General features: G+C 49.0%; 1 pseudogene; it reads right to left on the bottom strand.

Annotated features, from left to right (window-relative positions):
• Window positions 1-6,774: 6,774 nt before the first annotated feature.
• LOC136537171 (putative tRNA pseudouridine synthase) lies at window positions 6,775-11,573 on the bottom strand (annotated as a pseudogene).
• Window positions 11,574-16,145: the final 4,572 nt, after the last annotated feature.

Below are 16,145 nucleotides of genomic sequence, written 5' to 3'. Positions count from 1 at the left end.
TTTCTTTTTCTTTAGGGAACACACACGGCTGGGCAGGCTACTACCCGGGTCCGGCGGAGCGAGATATGAGCAGAGCAGAGCAGGCATCCATCCATCAACCACCCTGAATGATCTGATCCTGGGGCGCCGCAAGGTGGCAGCCGCATCGATCGCTACAACGCTCTCGTGACAGACGGCTCCGCGTCGCCTGTGACCCGTGCTGCATGCGCCCGCCCGGGGACGAGGGCGATACATACGGATGCCATCAGCATCAGCTCGCTCTCGCACAGAACAAGCCAGCTAGGGACGACACAGCAAGCTGACGAAGCCACGGACAGACGGATGGATGGATCCCCGGGCGCGGCAGACGTCGCGGCGCGCGGAGGCGGCAGGCAGGGCGTACGTCGTGCCATCACCCATGCATATGCATGCATGCTCCGCGCGCGGCCTAGCTAGCTAGCTAGTTCATTCACGCCCTTCACGGTTGCATTGCATGCCCCCAGCCCCGCGCGTCCGGCCAGGCGTGTCGTACGACCGTGGCAGGGCCAGCGCTTGTCGCCTCCCCGCACGGGAGCGCGGGTGCCTTGTTTTTCACCTGGCACCGTCGAGCCATCGGACGAACCCGGGAGGCCGGGAGCATGCACGGCGCTAGGGCCAGCCGGTTCGTTTGGTCGTATTCGGTTTATAAGCCATAGCTTATCAACCAACAAACAATATTTTTCTCACACCAAACTAATCAACAGTACTTTCAGTCATGACTTATAAGCCAAACCAGCCCAAACGAATAAGACTATAGGGGGAGGGACCCCTGACAGGTCGCCGCTTCCCCCCTGCCATGCGCCTCACGAGAGGGATTTGCGCGCGGCGCGAGGCTTGCTTCACGTCCGTCGTCGTCGTCGGGGTCCGTCCTCGTCCTCGATCTCCCCCTGGCGTCGCGTCCGGCGTCCGGTCCTCGATCAGATCAGACGTGTAGTGCGGCCTCCAGACGCCAGACGGGCGGGGCTTGGCCGCACGCAGGCAGCTGCTGCTCGTGAGGCGACAATTAGGGAGGGCACTGCCGTGCCGGGGCTAGTCATTGCCCCCGCATGCATGCTGACCGACGAGACGTTCGGTTGAAACAAGCTAGCTAGGCAGCAGCAGCAGCAGTGACAGCGAGCATCATCGTCCACGTGAAACCAACACGAGGGTGCATCCGTGCATGTGCCTTGCAATCCAAATGGCTCCATGTGGATACAGAACATATACTCCTATAGTAGCATCAATTGAGCAACAATGCACGCACGCACGCTGCTTGCTTGACGGACTGCATATTCAATTGTTCATTCGAAACAAAACGGAGCGAATTACAACGGTGCCATACGAGTGTATATATTAGAGGAGGCTTTTTTTGCCTGATTGACTTTAATCATCAAATCTGTAATGCAATGAAAGCAAAATCTGCATACCTGCGAATTGTCCTGCAGTGGTCGGCCAACACCTTTTGTGGCTCCCAACATTGTACCCCTTGGCAGAGCAGAAACCATTGCAACACCCGGGGCCTCAACACAGATCCAAATCTCTAGGAATCATTTCAGGTTTGAACTAAATCCCCTAATCCAGAACACCACACAGGTGGCAACATTGGCAACCCTACAGGTCCACTACAAGGAAGCGGCTGAAAGTGAAAAAAACGCTCTCTTCAGTGAACAGTTCAGTTCAGTTGCCCATCCACCTTGCGAGACTGCTGAGTAGCGTTGTGATGAAATTAGACACTGCTAGCACTCTTTCTGTTGGAGGTAACGGAGAAATAATCAGCCAGGGCTTCTCTCCCAGGCGACTGCATTGCAATATATAGAGGATAAGTACTGCATTGATTACATACAGCTCACTAGAGCTTTAACTAGACAGAATAGCTGCCTGGGTACCCGCACAACTCTTGAGCTACCCAAGGACTTAATGACATAGATTAACTAAAAACTTAAATACACTAAATGTGCCTGGAAAGCAGGGCTTACAGCTACAGTTCTCCCCCTAAGACCTGCTTCAACCCTTCTTGATTTGCTTGATGCCAATTCTGCTTCTCATATCTTCAAGCTTGGCCTTGCCCAAAGCCTTAGTGAGAATGTCTGCCAATTGATCAGCTGTAGGGATGTACTCAGTCCTGATGCTGCCTTCTTCAATACAATCCCTGATAAAATGTTGCTTAACCCTGATATGTTTGCTCCTGTCATGGAAGACAGGGTTCTTAACAAGTGCAATTGCAGACTTGTTGTCAACCCTCAGTTCCACAGTCTCCACCTTTCTTCCCAACAAATCAGCCAACAATCTTGACAGCCACAGGGCTTGTGTTGCTGCTGAAGTCATAGCCACATATTCAGCCTCACAACTAGACAAAGCCACCACCCTCTGCTTGATAGATTGCCAGCTGACCAAGCTGTTGCCAAAGAAGAACAGACAACCTGTTGTGCTTTTGCTGGAGTCAATATCACCGGCTAGGTCTGAATCACAGTAGCCCACAAACCTAGCAGAATTTGGGGCTCTTTTGAACTGCAGACCATAGTCCAATGTTCCAGCCAAGTACCTCAGCACCCTTTTGACTGCTTGCTGGTGCTCAGTGGTCGGTTTCTCCAAGAATCTGCTCACATAGCCCACTGAGAAAGCCAAATCAGGCCTGGTATGAACCAGGTATCTCAAGCTTCCAACCAGCCTCCTATACTGAGTTGGATTCACCTCCTTGGCAGTGCTATGCTTGCTGAGCTTCAGGCGCTCTTCCATTGGTGTAGCTGCTGGATTGCAATCAGACATGCTTCCCAGTTCTAGGATTTTCTTGGCATAGTGAGTCTGCCTCATGGTGGTCCCATTCTTGCCTTGCTGCACTTCAATGCCAAGGTAGAAGCTGAGCAAACCCAAGTCACTCATCTCAAAGGTGGATTTCATCCTTTCCTTGAAAGCCTTTACTTCATCTTTGACTGCTCCAGTGATGATCAGATCATCAACATAGACCCCAACCAGCAACACTGAGCCCTCTGAACCTTTCCTGTAAATTGCTGCTTCATGTTTGCTCTGTTTGAACCCCATTTCCTTCAGAGTAGAGTCCAACTTAGCGTTCCACGCCCTGGGTGCCTGCTTCAGCCCATACAAAGCTTTGTGCAGGCGATATACCTTGCTTTCTTCCCCAGGAATAGCAAACCCAGGTGGCTGCTGGACATATACTTCTTCCTTGAGCTCTCCATTTAGAAAAGCTGACTTGACATCCATATGATGAACAGTCCATCCTTCCTGGGCAGCTAGAGCAAGCAGCAGTCTCACTGATTCTATGCGCGCAACAGGAGCGAACACATCCTCATAATCAACACCCTCTTGCTCCACAAACCCACGAGCAACAAGCCGAGCCTTGTGCTTGATCACATCTCCTTTCTCATCTTTCTTCAGCTTGTAGACCCATTTTAGAGAAATTGGCCGATGGCCAGCTCGGGGAGACACAAGCTCCCAGGTGCCATTTCGCTCAACAGCGCGCAGCTCCTCTTTCATTGCTGCCTGCCATGCAGGATCATCTTTTGCCTCTGCATAAGAAATGGGTTCCCCAGAGTGGGTGAGGTGGAGCTCTGCGAACAAGCGCTGCGCCGGCAGCGGAACTTCCTGTTCCCCGCCCAATATGCCATCTATGGTACGATAGCGCAGCTGCTCGTCGTTGTGATAAGTATCCAGCCGTTCCTCGTCATCTTCCAAGGGAGTCACGTGCTCCACTTGTGGGCTGGCTGGAGCTGGTGATGGTGAAGGCGTTCTGGATGTCTCAGACACCTCTTCTCCTGCATCAAGCACCGATTCTGCTGCTGGGAAAGCTTCAGGTGAGGCAGAATGGGGCTGAGGAGATGAGTGTGACTGCACTGAACCTCCAGCTCCAGGGACTTCTTCCTCCCAAGGAAATTCCACCACAAAATCACTACCAGCTGCCCCAGACGTACCTGCTGCTGGTGATGTCCAATCCCAACCTCTTCCTTCATCAAAAACCACATCTCGGCTGACACGTACACGCTGAGATGCTGGATCAAAAACTCGATAGGCTTTTGCTCCTTCAGCATAGCCAATAAATACTCCAGCTTCACCACGATCATCAAGTTTCCTGAGCTGAGACAAACGGCGAGTATATGCCACACAACCAAACACCTTCAGATGGCCAACAGTGGGTGCTCGGCCATGCCATGCTTCATAGGGAGTGACATCACCTAGAGCCTTGGTTGGTGACCGATTCAAAATATGCACAGCAGTCATCACTGCCTCCCCCCAAAACTTGGCTGGCATCTGGCGCTGCTTGAGTAAGGCACGTGCCATGGCCACCACGGTTTGATTTCTACGCTCCACCACGCCATTCTGCTGTGGTGAATGAGGAGCACTGTAATGCCTTTTGACTCCTTCATTGGCACAATAAGTAGCAAATTCTGCAACAGTAAACTCTCCTCCATTATCTGTGCGCAGAACTTTCAGTTTACGCCCACTCTCCACCTCTGCAGCAGCCTTCACCTTCTTGATAGCATCTGCTGCAGCATCCTTAGATGACAGCAGCACTGCCCACATGAATCGTGTGGCATCATCTACAAGCAGCAGAATATAGCGATTACCTGCCGAAGTTGCTGGTGTAACTGGCCCACAGAGATCACCATGCACCAATTCAAGGTGATCCTGAGCACGATATGTTGCTGCAGCAGGAAATGATCGCCTCCTCTGTTTGGTGGTGACACAAGTGTCACACACTTGCTCAACATGATCGATCTTTGGCATCCCTCTTGCCATTTCCTCCTTGCCAAGCCTCCGCAGGGCCTCAAAATTCAGATGCCCAAAACGCTCATGCCATTGCCACGCCTCCTCATCCCTGCGCGCAGCAAGACACACTGGCTGTGCTGTCTTCATATGCAGTACATACAGCCGGTTCGCGCCACGCCTCACCTTGGCCAGTAGGCGACCGCTGCTGCGTTCCCAAATCCGCGGTACTCCATCATCAATCACCACCTTTGAGCCATTCTCATCAAGTTGACCGAGGCTCATGATCGAGTTCTTAAACGCCGGAATGAAATAAACTCCATGAAGAACACGATGCTCACCAGTCTTTGCTTCAAAAACAATTGAGCCAACGCCCTTGATTTCCACCTTGGACGCGTCCCCGAACCGAATCGTGCCTCGAACGTCCGTGTTCAGGTCTGAAAGCAGGTCACGCCGCCCAGTCATGTGGTGTGTTGCGCCTGAATCAAGGTACCAGCCGCCAGCCATCTCTTCATCATCTGCTCCTAGATAAGCACGCGCACGTGGCTCAAAGAACTCAACGCGCTGCGCTGTATAGTTGAGCTCCGGCGTGCTCTGTTCCATCTCAATGAAGCCGTGAGACAGGAACAGAGCTGCATCTTCCTCACACTCAGCAAACTGGGCACGCCCTTCATGTCCTCCTTGCTGCCCAGCTTGGTTACCGCCGCCACGGCCTCCTCCACGGTTTCCGCCGCCGCGTCCACCACGATTTCCTCCCCCGCCGCCGCGCTCTGTTCCATCACGGCGCGGCTGGGGACATTCACGCGCCCAATGCCCTTCCTGATGGCAGTTGAGACACGTGTTGGGGCCAACACGGCCGGCGCCATTGCCTTCTCCACGTCCGCCGCCACGGCCAGCACCTCTGCCCCATCCGCGTCCACCTCCGCGGCTGCGTCCTCCGCCACCACCGCGCTGGTTCTTGAAACCAGAACCGCCAGCTTCTTCTGCGCCTTTCTTCTCCTTCCTCAAACGCGCACGCCACTGCTCCTCAGTGTACAGCAGCTTGCCGTTGATGGACACCGGCTCTGTCACAGCTTGCGCTTCACGGTCATCCACCGCCTTGAGCCTTCCTGTCACCTCTTCAAGCGTGAGCGCCTCGAAGTCGAGGAACTGCTCAATGGCGACGACGATCTGCGCGTACTTGGTCGGCACCGTGCGCAGAAACTTTTCCACAACACGCGCCTCATCGATGTCCCTGTCTCCATGAAGCACCAGCTGCTGGTGCAGAGTTGACAGCCACAGGGCAAAATCCTCCACCGGCTCGCCAGGCTTGACGTCAATGTTCTCCCACTCCCGACGCAGTCGCTGCAACGTCGCTCGGCGAACCCTGTCCACACCGATACGAGTCGCAGCGATGGCATCCCATGCCTCTTTTGCCGTCGCCTTGTCGAGGAGCGGGAGCCCCAACTCCTTGGGCATAGCAGCGACGATCACCTCCAGAGCTCGCCTGTCGTCGCGAAACTGCACTGGGCCTCCTTCAACAGCTTCCCAGAGGTCGCGCGCCTGCATCCTGAGCTTCATCGTCTGGCTCCACTCATAATAATTGGTCTTGTCCAGCATTGGCCATGATGTGCCGCTGCCGGAATCGCGGTAGACCACCCTGCCTTGCGGCGACTCATAGCGACCGCCGCCACGACGCCTTCGGTCACGCAGTGGTGACTGCGAACGGCGCCTGTCCCACGGCGGAGTCCGCGGCCGCCGGTTCCTCCGGTCCTCCTCTTCTTCTTCCTCCTCCTCCTCCTCATCTCCCTTCTCTGCTGCTATCTCCGCGCGCAGCTCCTGCGCTGTCCTCGCCGCCGCCTCCGCGGCTGCTGCAGCCTGCTGTGCCGCCTCGACAGCCAGCGCCGCCGCCTCCTCTGCTGCCTTCAGGCGCGCAGCCCTGCCAGAGGGGTCGCCCAGCTCGCCCTCAGTGGCTCCCTTGGTCTTCCTAGCCCGGCGCTCAGAGGAGGTTGACGTCATGGAGAAGATGAGAAGGTGAGAAGGTGTCTAACCTACTCTCTGATACCAATTGTTGGAGGTAACGGAGAAATAATCAGCCAGGGCTTCTCTCCCAGGCGACTGCATTGCAATATATAGAGGATAAGTACTGCATTGATTACATACAGCTCACTAGAGCTTTAACTAGACAGAATAGCTGCCTGGGTACCCGCACAACTCTTGAGCTACCCAAGGACTTAATGACATAGATTAACTAAAAACTTAAAGACACTAAATGTGCCTGGGAAGCAGGGCTTACAGCTACACTTTCTAGCCATCTTCACGCGGTCATAATCAGCCCTCCATGCTCTGTAGGCCTCCCTAACTTCGTCCAGCTGTGAATCTGGTATGCCAGCGAACCTGTCCAAGTTCTCCAGCCATTCTTTCCACGGTGGCATAGAGGGATCCAAGAACTTCGCTACTTCTGGCAGAAGAGCCGCCTTGTAGAATTCCTCAACCCCTTTCCTGATTGCTGCTGACTTGTTCATTGACTGGATCCCCGGGCGAACAATTCTCCCTTCCTTGCTCTTCGTGCAGAAACTATTATCCTTAAGGATCAGAACTTCTGAAGGGGCTATCGGTAGAACGATTCTAGAAAACTTTGCAAGAGACAGTTCTATGATATCTTTTGGTAGTAATCCACGCTTCACTGCCACGGCAGTTCCAACCATTTTCCGGATATGAGGTCAAGAAAAAGAATAGCATGACTACAAAATCATAACTCCATCTCTGCATGATATTTTCAGTAATTAGTATCAGCAATTAATTGTCTCCTATGAACAACCCCAACAGACTGTTTTAACAATCATGTTACTTCTCAGATGTGACTAGATTGTTGGCAGTGAATATCACTATTCAATGAACTGGTTAGCAAAGAAGAAACTGTTTTAAAAGGCATGTGAGCTTCTCAAGTTCTCAGAGGGATTAGTTTCTTGACAGTGATATCAAGTAACACAATTCAGAATCATAAATACTACTATACTGAGCAGGTTTCTCAGAGGGGCGAACTTCAAAAATCAAGTATGTATCTATAGGTTAGCTTGACAAAACACCCAAAACAAAAACACAAAGTCTAGCAATGAAGTATTCAACCTTAAAAGTAATCTTGTGAAATCTGGCTGCCCCTGATCAGTTGTAAGGGAGTATTACATTAATAATGACTTCACAGTGGATTATACATACCTGGTGTAGCATGAAAGATACCCCCGCATATGGTCAATTCCACAAATTGAATTCCTGATGAAGTTTGCAACTCTCCACAGGAACAGGTAATGATATCTCTAAAATGTGAAGCATTTAATCTATCACTTTCATCAGGTTCATGCAGCCACCTAGCTTGAATCTGCACCCGATTCTCAGAAAGTTTCAGAATATCATTCACACAATTGTCTTCTGATGCACCAGTGTCAATGATTGATGAAATATTCAAGTCCTCATCATGATCTGAAGAAGTGCTTTCTTCAGAAGAGCTTTCTGCCATACCCATTTCGGAGGACATGGACTTCAACGTCGAGCTTGCTCCTTTCACCCTTCGGTGTCTTCCCGCGAGGACCTTCCTATACTTGGCACGTGCTGTGTAATTATGAAATGGATGGTTTCCCTACAAGTTGAGAAGATATAGCGAAATTTGTGTGCATGCAAAGTAATTCAACGAGAAAAATTATTCTGACAAGGTCTTCCCCTAATATTCATATTGGGGCGAAAGAGGGTGTGCTTGAAAAGTTAAATATCCTAAGGATTTAATTTGTCCAGGCTTCTACAAATTTGTGTTATGTCTAAGCAGTAATCGTCTAGCAACTGTCACACAAAGAGTAAACTGAACTAGGCTCCACTTCTTCAGTTGTGTCAGTACTTGAACCTTCAAGTTTAGTCCAAAAGGAGCTTGAAGTTGTTTAACTGCCCATTGAAGCATCCAGCAGTGAAGCAATTGGAAAAATACCAACAAATGAACATGCTTAATTATGACACATGGCTTGCTTTGCATGCTTAAATGTTCATAAGCATTTGAAGATTTTTTTTTTCTATCGTCTAATTGAGAAATCAGAAGGGCGGGCCTGGTGCAAGCGGTAGAGTCTTACCGCCTGTGACCGGAAGGTCCCGGGTTCGAGTCGCAGTCTCCTCGCATTGCACAGGCGAGGGTATGGCTTGCCACTGAGACCCTTCCCTAGACCCCGCACAGAGCGGGAGCTCTCTGCACTGGGTACGCCCCCGCTGTCTACTTGAGAAATCACAGACAGACCTAAGCATTTCAGGTACATATACCAGGGCAGAATCTCTACTCCTAAAAAGATTGAACTGGACCCGTTCACTTCCCGTGGTGAAGCCGGCCGTCACTGCACGCCCCACCTGCGATCTTCTCAGCGCCAACAGGTGGCCCCTCCTACGCTCCCCTCGCGGCCGCGCCCGGCGCCCCTCTTCTCCGCAGTCCGCATGACCGCGCGCCGTCTCTGCACCTTCGCACCCCGTCGGCCGTCGCTGCACTGCCTTGCCCTCCGCACTCAAGGCCGCCCCTCAGATCCACTCCTCCCCATCCCGTCGCAAGGCCGCCCCTCAGATCCACTCCTCCCCATCCCGTCCTGCGCCACCTCCACCCCGTGCGCCGTCGCCCAGCCCCGTCCGACCGCCTCGCCCCGCCCTGCTCCGTTGCAGAAGAAGAGGGCAGCAGTCTGCATGGCAACCCCTACGGACTCCGCATCCCCGCCGAGCACAGCCCTTCGCCCCCCGGCCCCTGCTCCGCTCCCTGCCGCCCCTGGCCATGGTGTATGCACAGAGGACACCAGCCTGGTCAAGGACAAGCTCTCCCGCGTCGCCGGCCGGGAAGGAGACAAGGTCACCGTCAACAAGGACTATACTACCGGGTTCGGTATAAGCACTCCCTCCTTACATCAAAACTCCTATAGTTCAATGCACACCATGCCATGATAAAAATTAAGATAATCGAATGAATCCTCTATTCTCTCCTATTTTTGTACAATAAACGACCCATTTACCTTTGTGCAGGCAAGATACTAAAAACCCTCACATTGTTTGGCAAATTTGAGTTGATGAAACTGGCAAGAGCAATACCATCAGGATCATCCTCCCATGCTCTATCAGGGATTTCCATTTTAAGGGAAATCATTGTAGCCAATGAGTGTACCTGAAATTAGTCCATTCTAAGCATGCATACAAGCCTTTGTTAGCTGGAAAAAATTAAATGCACTCTTCATAAAATTCAAGCAGTTAAATGGTTAAAGCCTACCCCTTTCCCACCCAACCTTTTGCAGTTTTCCATACAACAACAACAACAACAAAGCCTTTAAGTCCCAAACAAGTTGGGGTAGGCTAGAGTTGAAACCCAATAGAAGCAATCAAGGTTCAGGCACGTTAATAGCTGTCTTCCAAGCACTCCTATCTAAGGCTAAGTCTTTGGGTATATTCCATCCTTTCAAGTCTCCTTTTATTGCCTCTACCCAAGTCAACTTCGGTCTTCCTCTGCCTCTCTTCACGTTACTATCCTGACTTAGGATTCCACTACGCACCGGTGCATCTGGAGGTCTCCGTTGCACATGTCCAAACCATCTCAACCGGTGTTGGACAAGCTTTTCTTCAATTGGCGCTACCCCTAATCTCTCACGTATATCATCGTTCCGAACAAAGCCTTTGCAGTTTTCCATAATTACTCTAAAAAATTCCCCCTGACATGAAGATGGCAGATTCCAAGATGACTCAATGGCTGCAGAATGATCTCAGAGCAATCAATCTGCATCTTATACTGTCAATGCATCATTCTGAATTGCTGATAATTAACAAAAGAACCAGGAGCAACTATAGTCTATAGAGCATCCATGATTTAGGGCCTGTTTGGATCCCATGGCTAATTGTTAGCTAGCTAAAAATTAGCCCAAATTAGCTCTAATGTATTCAAATAGGAGGGCTAATAGGTGGGCTATTTTTTTAAACAAGTCTTTAACTAGTTGTTAGCAAACTAGCTACTTAACCATTGCTAATTTGGGCTAATTTTTAGCCCAACTAGTAACTAGCCATGTGTATACAAACATGCCCTTAGTATCCATAACATAATGGCATTGGTGTCATGTGTGTGACCTTTCACAATCATTCTATAGGATTACAAAACATAGCGGTGAAAGTTTGAATCGTTCAACAAGTGAGCAAGCATTAGAGCTCCAATGCACAGAACCACTAGCAGCAACGCAATGCAACTAGCACGAAAAGAGTCATCTAGTTCTACCAGGCAGCAACGGTGCAATAAATTAAGCTACACTGAGCACTCAAAATTAAATAGCTTTAAGAAAGCCCAAACAAGTTAATAATCCAGAGCTTACTCGAATCCACGCCAAGCTCTTGCTGCTTTTGAAGCCCTGCCAAGCACATAGCAATAACATTCCATCAAAGCTCCATGCCACCAGTAAAAAAAAAAAAAAAAAAAAAAAACCTCCATGCCACCCATTTCCCGGGGGAAATTAAATAGTCGACGAGCAAAACCTCGGTAATCGGTGCCTACGTAGCCGATGCGGAGCACCACCCTCTTCTTGCGCGCAGACTCCCACCTCATCCCGCCGCCGCCATCATTGGCGGATGTGTCAGGCGGAGACAGGGACGGGGCCGCCATCATTGGCGGATGTGTCAGGCGGAGACAGGGACGGCGTTGGTTTGGGGCAGGCGGATGCGGAGGAGGAATAGCAGAGGGTTGTACGCAGGATGCTAGGGCCCGCGCGCCTCGCAAGGAGTGCGGAGGATATAAGACCTCTGGAGAAGCCACGACGCCGACGCCGTGGCGGTGGCGGCGGCGGCGGCGGCCATCGTCGAGGGAGGCGATGCGAGGAGTGGCCCACGTGGAAGGTTCGTTAATTGCAGTGGCAGATAAGACCGAACATCGTGACGGGCTTTATCTTATGGGCTTTCTAGAGTTGGGCTTGTAAGACTAAGACCCACGAAATGCTCTATTCGCTAAAGATCCCCGATGGGTCGGGCTCAACTCGAATCATGCGACCTTGAGTTTTGGAAGAGTTTTGCAAATTTTGGATGGAGGGTACCTCTATTTCGACTTTATGGCCTGTTGCGGGCATGCGGCTCGCTAGTGGCAAAGACTCCAATGCCTTCATAAGTGTGCATGTCGTGTGATTAGGTTTACCCAACTCAATATAAATCAATTTGAATCACCGTCTCCTATCGAATATGAGTACCCCTTGATCCATGCCTTGCATCGCGGTAATGTTTGCTGCCAAATCTTCACCGTGGACTGACGACGTGGATGGTGTGAACTCTTCAAAGTTTGCCTCCAAGTCTTCTGATGCAGACGATAAAGCCATGACACCCCTCCCCTCCTTGAGTGGCAGCTTGTCTCCAAACTGGTGCAGCTAGAAACTGATCCTTTAATATAGCTTCATGTTCCTAGGTAGCCAAGGGATTCAGGCCATGAAGACCATTTTATTAGCAAATGAGGAACTAGCTTGCCATCCAAAGACTTGAGTTTCTTGTGAAGAATGCGCTTTGGAACCTGAAACTAATCATCAAGAAGGTCAACAACAAGCATAGCGCGATAAACTTGTTACTTATGCTATACGGTCCCAATAGTGTGAAAATTTGGAGGTTATAGTGCCCTCTACTTGTGCCTAATAGTCGGTGGTCAAACAAATGAAGATGTTCACCTTGTACATGCCCTGTGTACATCACCGTTGGATGTGTATGGGTACGTGTCCACAACTGGAGGGACAGTGTGATATGCATAGTATTTTTGTCTCCTGTTGTGCACACATACCCATACACACATTCAAGGTTAATATGTATATGAGCCACATGCCCTTAAGCATAGTTGTTAAACTCGCGATGCTATGGTGCTATTTTGTGAGTTTACGATTTTAGTTTATGATCTTACGATTTTGGTACGGTTTCAGATTGATTCTACGATTCTAATAAATAGAGTATACGATTCTATAGTCCTATTAGTTATGATTCTACAATTTGTGATCCTACCGTACCACTGGGGTTCCTATCTAATTCAAGATCACGATTTTAATAACCTGATCTTAAGAACAAATTTTACTTTAACCATCAGTTAGCTCCTCTCGAGGAAAGAAACATGGAGTCTTGTGCCGAAGACTCGAAGTTACAAGGTGAGGACACGGGAAGGAATTCTTTGGATTGCTTGTTGTAGTCGTACGTGTCATGCAGACAATAACGCAATCAAGTGATAATAAATCGATACAGGTTTGGAGTACTGAGTATGAGTATGAGTATGAGTATGAGTATGAGTATGAGAGCTTTGGCTATGTACGGTGCCGACGACGGCGACGCATACCTCCCGCTCCCATGCAACTATGCAAGCATGTGCAACGAAGAGTGCGGTCAGGTGTACAAGGTCCCTACCGCATATGGAATTTTCACTACGCCAGATTTGGATATCACTGTTGGCATCATCATTGCTGGATTTGTGAGAACCGGCAATGATGTACCTTCACTGTCGGTTATGAGCTTTAAAATGAGAAAATGATTGGGGCTGGGCTAAAACCGATAGTGAAGCACCACATCACTGTCGGTTTGTGGCTTGAACCGGCAGTGTTTTTGCGGCCACTTATCACTGCCGGTTCAAGCCACAAACCGGCAGTGATTTGGCTTTATCACTGTCGGTTCTAGCCAAGAACCGACGATGATAAGCCTACAGCACAAAAAGGCTGCAGCCGTCCTCTTCTTTCTCCTCTCTTCCATCCCGAGAACAGAGGCGCGCGTTTGGCCCCTTCCCTCTATTGTTGCGGCTGCTCTTCACTATGAAACTAGCGCTCGGATTTTGAAGAATGACTTGATCTTTTTACTTTAAGGTTAGTAACAAGCATCTACTCCTTTGATTTTGTTGCTTAATTCGTTTTGTTTTGATGGCTATATTGCTTGATTCTCATTCTAGTTCTTTCTCCATTCTAGAGAGCACTTTTCCAATTGGATATTTGTGCAAGGCTCAAATTATGATGAATCCATCATCTAAACGGTTGGTGTCTATAAACACATTTAAATTCCTAGCTAATTCTTCCATGATGGTCAAGATCATCATTGTTAGTATGTGATGCTATAATTAGTTCTTAGAAGTAGAGTAGAATAGTTGTTCTTCAATATTTGTGCAATAATTGTTTTTTTACTACTATTTTCAATTTACAGGGCCAGAGCTACCAATTTCAATTTTCCAATAATTAGTGTACAATAATGTTTTTTAAAAATAGTACTTTCGAGCTACAATTGTTGTTCATGAAGCTCGATTTCTTATTAATTTTTCTAATTACTGTCTCAATATTTTTTTGTGCAGAGATGGATTGAGAGTGGATGCATCTATCCTGAACGGACAAGCGGTACATACATGGCGTCAGCCAGTTTATCATCGATACCAAAGCTCATGCTGAAAATAGAAACCATGTCTTCTGCTCATGCAAAGATTGCAAGAATCAAAGGAACTTTCGTCAAATTGAGTCTATACGATCGCACTTGATTACCAGGGTGTTCATGCCAAACTATACGATACGGACTATGTATGGTGAGGTCGGTGTGAATGTTCTGTAGGAAAACGATGATGATGTAGACATGCCTGACGTAGCCATCCATAATGCTAACAAGGAACCTGGTGTCAACACGAAACCTATGGCCACAGTTAATAATGTGTTTAGGAACACGCTAGCTGACGACACCGAGGATAACGATGGCATTTCTCAGCTGCTACGTAATATAGAGACCGGATGTCTTAGTGAAAGACAGCTGAGAGACCGGAGGTCGTTTGGTATTTCTCTATAGCTCACCGGGTGCATAAGCTGTTTACATGTGCAAAGTCAGCCAAGCTGTTGCGTTAGCATGGCGAAGAGCGTAAGAAAGAAACAATGATGAGGCACCCCGCCGATGGACGTGACTAGAGGACTATCAATACTATGTTCTATAAGAACATCGGTGGAGAGGTAAGGCATATTTGGTTTGCTTTGAGCACAGATAGGATGAATCCTTTCGACCAGGTTAGAAGCAATCATAGCACCTGGCCAGTGACGCTCTGTATATACAACCTTCCACCTTAGGTCTATATGAAGCGGTCGTACATCCAGATGCCACTACTGATCCAAGGGCCAAGACAACCTAGGAATGACATCGATGTGTTTCTGAAACCAGTGATCGATGAACTAGTGGAGATGTTTGAAAAGGGTGTGCCGAATGTTTGGGACGAGTATAAAAAGGAACATGTCACGATCAAGGGAGTACTTATCACTACAATCACCGACCTGCCAGGTCGAGGTTCATATCCGGAGAGAAGACAAAAGGCAATACTAGATGTGTCGAGTGCTTGGACGACACCGATGCAGTAAATCTACCAAATAACTCAAAGATAATTTATATGGGACACCATAGGTTCCTACCTAAGGATCACTCTTACCGTAGGAACAGAAAAGATTTCAACGGTACTATTGAGAAATGCTTAGCTCTAAAATATTGAGACGGGCCTACGATACTTCAAGAACTCAACAAACTGGAGGTTGTCCTTGGGAAGGGGGACAATACAGTAGCAGCGCCTGATGGGAGAGTTTGGAAGAAAAAATCGATTTTCTGGAAACTACCTTACTGGCCATTTTTGAGTGTACGCCATTGTCTTGATCCCATGCACATCACTAAAAACGTGTGCGCTAACATTCTTAACACCTTGATAGACACCGGGGGGCATCGAAGAATTCACTAGCCACACGTCTGGACATGCAATACTTGGGAATCAGGAAGGAGCTGCATCCCGTGGAGCAAGAGAATGTCCAGTTCGAACTTTTGGTTGCGTCGTGGACATTGAAGAAGGAAGAAAAGCGTGCACTTATTTCTTTCTTTAATGAACTCAAAGTCTCGATGGGCTACTGTGCGAACTCGAAGAGGCTAGTGACCATGAGAGAACTCAAGTTCAACTATGGCTCTATGAAGGCCCATTACTGTCATGTCATTATGACTCAGCTGCTTTCTGTTGCCCCACGTGGTATCCTCCCCCCAAAGGTCCGCGCCCCAATCATAAAGCTTTGCTCGTTCTTCAATGCGATCTCAAAAAAGGTCATTGATGTGTCCATGCTAGAGTAGCTGCAGCGGGACATAGCCAAAACTCTTGTTAGGCTTGAGATGCATTTTCCACCGACTTACTTTGATATCTCATTGCATCTGCTCATTCATCTTGTTAACCAAATTAGAGCCCTTGGCCCAATGTACCTGCATCAGATGTTCCCTTTCGAAACATTGATAAAAGTTTTCAGGAGGTATGTTAGGAACAGATTTAGCCTAGAAGGGGGCATGGTTGAAGGATGGTCAACGGAGGAGGCCATTGAGTTCTACATATATTATCTGGACATCAAAAAGGTCGGATTTCTAGAATCTCGTCACGAGGGAAGACTACGTGGAAAAGGAACAATTGGGGAGAAATC

Source organism: Miscanthus floridulus, chromosome 2 (genome assembly GCF_019320115.1).
Source record: "Miscanthus floridulus cultivar M001 chromosome 2, ASM1932011v1, whole genome shotgun sequence".
Lineage (NCBI taxonomy): Eukaryota > Viridiplantae > Streptophyta > Magnoliopsida > Poales > Poaceae > Miscanthus > Miscanthus floridulus.
Note: the sequence above shows the minus strand (reverse complement) of the source record. Positions and strands in the feature narration are given on the sequence as shown.